Consider the following 5,684-nt stretch of genomic DNA (forward strand, 5'->3'; position numbering starts at 1 on the left):
CACCTGTGTTTAGCATTTGAAGTCAAAAGCGAGACTATCAAGTGTGAATCCCTCGAGACACGACATCTGATAACTTCATAGTTGATAATCATATCTGACTAAAACTCTTTCAAAATGATGAAATTCTGATTAGTTTGAAAGTTTCAACTGCCGCTGGCAAAACGCAGCGCAAACTATTGAGATCGAAAGGAAGCGTATCAATTGAGTTGCTTAAAGCTTGCAACAAATTTAACAACATGTCTGCTAAAGGGAAGACACAAATTGTGTGTGCCTTGGTATCCATAATGAAGCACATATTTGCGTAAATTAGATAACTTGTTAAGCTTGATGTTCGCTTGCAGCAATAATAAATAAATTGTAGACAAATATTAATTTGTAATTATATTCAAATTGAATTGCAAGAATTTCAAATTTTAATAAATGTCAAACAAATGAGAAACAAACGTTATGAATTAAATCAAAATGAAAGCACTTTGATGCAATTATGTAAGGAAAATGTGAATCGAACACTTGAATAATAAAAATCCCAAAAGTAAGAGCTAGGAGGCTACAATTTGTATAAAAGTGATATAGTTTGCATAATTTGATATTGCAAAAAGTTTAAATCACTTAAAATTTACGATTTACCATATTATAGTATATCACGCATTAAGGATTGTATAAAAAGTTTGAAAAAGTAAAGTAAGGTAAAATCTAGGAGGATTTTTACATAAGATAATTTGACCTTTTGATTATACAATAAAACAGTATTTTCTTAATATATACGCTAAATATTTTATATAACGCATAAAAAGATTGTATTAAAAGTTAAGAAGATAAGAGCTAGGAGGCTGTAAGTTTAATACAACGTTTTAACGACATTTTTGAAATTCGTCTTTTATTTTTTCGTCTTCTTATTATTTTATTACTTTTACCTTTTACTTACACACAAACCATAGCATGTTCTTCAACGAACCAGATGTAAGTAGCACATTAATAAACCCGATAGGAGGCGGTTTTCTGTAGTTGCTATCAAACTTCAGGCATACAAATAAGTAACTACTGTTACTTAATTTTATGAAAATTCAAATTTTTTGAAGTCGTTTCCTTTATTCATACTTCTTACTTAGGTTTTGCCTAGACACAAACCGTAGCCTGTGCTTTAACTAATGCTTAACACAGACCCGAACCAGATAACGCTTCTCAACAATGAAATTGGTGCATTAAATAGCCGATAGATGGCGCTTTTCTGTGGTTGGTCATTTAATAGATTTAAATATGTTAGACTACACTTCAAAAGGAGGCTGTAATTTTTACACAACCACAAAAGCTTAACATAAACCAACGAATTAACATTAGCATACACAAAATGGCTAGTTTATATTTACTTTTGTGCCACAAAATATCATCATTTAGTGCAGTCAAGTGCAAGCTTCATTAAACACATCTCTCTCTGTAGTTAATTTAAGTAAACACTGCGGTGAAAGGTACATGTCAAGCATTTCAGCTAACATCAGTGATAGTAGAAGCAGCAGAGCACCGATGGCTTTGCTCATTTAAGCCGCATCCACACTCAATTGGCCAGGCCGATGAATGAATGAGCGCATCACAAAAGCCTTCCGACAATTGAAATATATGTTGAGGGCATGTCATAACCTTTAGCCGCCACTTAAATCTGACCTGATGCATGAAACGATTCATTCAAGTGGAAGCACAACAGCGAGAAACGCCTTACGAATGAAATACAAGGGAGGGGAAGGAAGAAGAATGACCGATTAATCACATTTGGCAGGCTTACAATTAGTCGTGGGAAGTGTAAAGGAGACTGGCAATCAAATACAGAGAGAGAACATATGCAAATGTCAGTGACTGTCGAGAGCTTTGCTTTAATTTTAATTAATTTGTAATCCTTGACATTGAAGTTTCGGGGCACAGTGCAATTAGAGATGCCAGTTGCCCATTTGCCAGCGCAGAGGATTACAACTATAGTCATTTGTTCCATGCATTTATCAAATGTCACAGAGAACACACACACACAAACGGACAGACACATTCGACATTCCTTTACAAGACACAATTCCCAATCAAATTCCAATTAGACATTTGGAAATTTAATCATCAAAGTTGGGCTCTACAAAAGCCTTCGCCTTCGCTTTAGCTTTCGCAATGAAGCTGCCCCGAAGGCGAAGAGAGGGGAACATTTGAAAGAGGCGATTGGGAATTGCCACACATGACATAATTAAGCCGCGAGTGGTCACAAGAGAATATCTAATTCAGTTAACAGCCAAAAGCCACTTCAAGCCATCTGTATCACATTCAAGCATCATTTACATTTCACAACAAAGTTTACTTTTGCCTCAAATTGAATTCATGATTAACTTAACAAACAAAACGAAAACTTTATTTGTTTTTATCGAAGAAAGTGTTGTCCCTTTTTTTTTGTACGGAAATTATATCCTACAATTCTGGGTTATATTAACTAAGCAATGAAGTTCTTTGTGGCTTAAGAAAATAAATAATTATTTTGTAGTATAAAACTTCTTAACAAAAAAATGCATTTTTAAAAATAAGAATAATTATTGTTCAGTAAAAAGGTTTTTCACAGAAAATTCATCTTCAAAAAAAGAATCGAATTTCAATTCAATATATAATTAAACGCATTTTCCCGATACCAAAAATATCAGCACAGTTTTTATAAAAGAAAAAAATGAAATAAATTCACAAAATTTGAAGACCCTCCAGAAATAATTTAAATGTGAAACTCTTTCATTAATATACAGATAATATGGTATTAGTGAAAATTAGAAAACTCTTCACAAATGAAAATAATTTACTAAGCAAAAAATATCAGTTATGTTTTCCTTTTGAAAAGTAAAATCCAAAGCAGTTAAACAATTGGCAAAATTTAAAAAACCCTCCACAAATTTAGATCACTTATTTAGCAAATTTGTTGGTTTCCTTAAACAAACTTACATAAATGAGTGCTGTTAGTATAGTGTCTAAATTAATTAATTTAAATGTTGAACCATTCTTTTATACACATAAGAAATCAGTGACGGTTTTTAAAAAGCAAAAAGATAAGCAGTAAGTAAATTTTCAAATTTTGAAAACTTTTTACAAATTTTGAATAATTTAATGAGTGGAAAATATTAGCGAAGTTTAAAAAAAGTAAAAACAATTAATAAATTCACTAAATTCAAAAGTTCTTCCACAAATTTAGATTACCTAGCAGCAGTTTTCGGTTGGTTACATCAGACTTAAATAAATGCTGTTAGTATCGTGGCTAAATCATTATCCACTTACTTCAAAAACGCTGTGCAAATTGGGAAAACGTCTACAACAAATTACTCTGTCGATTAAGTTAATTCTATTAGACCGAAAACTGAAGTTTCTCCCAGTCGAACACACTTCATTTTCCCCCCAAACAAAAAAGCGACAGCAATAATAATTTCGGCTATTTTCGTTTCACATGAACATGTGTAGCTAGGAAAAGGCTTAGCAAAGTTTCCTCGGAAAATTCAAAAGTTATTTACGAGGTGCAGCCCAAAAATTTGACTAGGAAAATGCGTATGTGGGGGATGGGTGGAGGGGTGGAAAATGCGTAATAACTTCTGGTTGTTGGTCTTGGTCTGTGCTTTTGCTTTTACTCTTGGAGTGTATAATTTATTTATGGCAAAAGAGGCAAAACTAAAAGCTCGGTGAATTACAATTACGACCACGCCCACCATCGATATGGATGAAACGATTTGGGAGTGTGCGTTATGTATGTGTGTGTGTGTGTGTGTGAGAGAGAGATGTCGTTGTCATTGCAGCTTTGATTTGTGTTTTTCCCCAGCAATTTGCCTGCTATAGACAGACCGAAGACAGAAATAAAGACAGAAAGACAGACGGTCTTCTCCTTGAAGCACTTTACTCACAAATTGTGTTCATTTGCATATTCGAAACTTTGCCTAATTGAACATAATGCCACTTAATTAAAGTTAAGCAACTTTTCCAAAGGCCTCCGACAAATGAGGCGCGCGCACAGACGTTGTACAGAAAGAGAGGGGAGAAGACGGGAGGCGTGGCATCTTGGCAGAACAAGTTGCAACCAGTGTTAAACTATGCTCCAAACATTTATGACACTTTGTTGTTGGCATTCCCCAATTAGTTTAACATGTTGCAAACGCAAAACGGAAATAAACCATCATCTCTCTTTTCTCCCTCTCTCTCTCGCTCGCTTTTCTCCCTCCCTCTCTACACACACATGGATGGAGTTAAACATTGATGACTTCCCGTTTAAATATTTAAACAGATTTGCAAATTGGCTTAAACGATAGCTAAAAGCCAAATGCGGCAATTACTTATTTCAATTGCAACACTGTTGCTCATTTAAATAATTATGCCACTTGAATTAAATTGTCTACATATTCAATTTGCCGATGGCATTTCAATAATACTTCAATGCAGCAAAGAAGTTAAATGATAAACGAAAAGGAATTGGTCCTTAGAATGACAAATATTCCGTTAGCATTAAATGCTTAGATATATGAAAGTATTATTATACTTAGAAAGAACTGAAGAAAAAAGATTTATAATAAATTGAAATAAAAAAATAAACGAACCAGTAAATGAAGTCAATTGAAATCCGTTGGTAAGATGATAAAGCCAATGTTGTTTGGAAAAAAATATATATTATATATTATATTATATATCACACACTTTAAACTTTTTCATTCTCATCAACTTTCTTTAGATGAATAATAAGCAAAATATTGACAGATAATAGCACATAAAATAAAATTATAAACACTTTAAGTGCTCAACACAAAAAAAAACTAAAAAAAAATAGATCACAAGAAAAAACTTGAACAAAAAATAAATAATAATAGCACTTAATTATTTGCACATAAAAAAATATAAAAAATTAACAGCAATTTGCACTTAAAAAAACAATAAAAAAATATTGCACATAAAAAAATAAAAACAAATATTCACATTAGGGAATAATATATTTGCACTCAAAAAAAAAACAAAACAAAAAATATTAATAAGGGAAAAGTGCGCGTATCCAAATTAAAACGAGATTCCCATTGATCTACCTGCAAAAAATTACTCACATTAAAAAAAAAAAAAAAAAAATCACATTTTTCACATTTTTAAATTTGCACATAAAAAATATGCATTCAGGCAAACTAAAAATTTTGCAAATTAAACGTATTTTAAAAAAAAATATTTGCACATAAACAAAATAACTTTTCACTTAAAAAAAAATGTAAAAAAGTTAAAAAAAACATACACATAAAAAAAACATGCACTAAAAAAAATCCACACATGTGAATAAAATATTTCCACTCAAAAAAAAAAATAGGAACAAAATTCCAATGCACCTGCAAAACATTACCGACGAACAAATACACTTTAAAGCGAACAAAATATGTGCACATAAAAAAAATTCATTTACAAAAATAAAAAATAAAGGTAAAAAAACGCGTATCCAAATTCAAACGAGATTCTCATTGATCTAAGGCATCGCAAAAAATTATACACATTAGGTGCATTAAATATTTTCACAATAAAAAAAATAAAAAAAATACACTTAAAAAAAAATTTAAAAAAAAAATCACATATGTAAGTAAATAAAATATTTGCACAATAAAAAAAGCACTTAAAAAAGTTAAAAAAAAAACACATACATAAGTAAATAAAATATTTGCACTCAAAAA

This window comes from Drosophila nasuta, chromosome 2L, assembly GCF_023558535.2.
Source record: "Drosophila nasuta strain 15112-1781.00 chromosome 2L, ASM2355853v1, whole genome shotgun sequence".
NCBI lineage: Eukaryota > Metazoa > Arthropoda > Insecta > Diptera > Drosophilidae > Drosophila > Drosophila nasuta.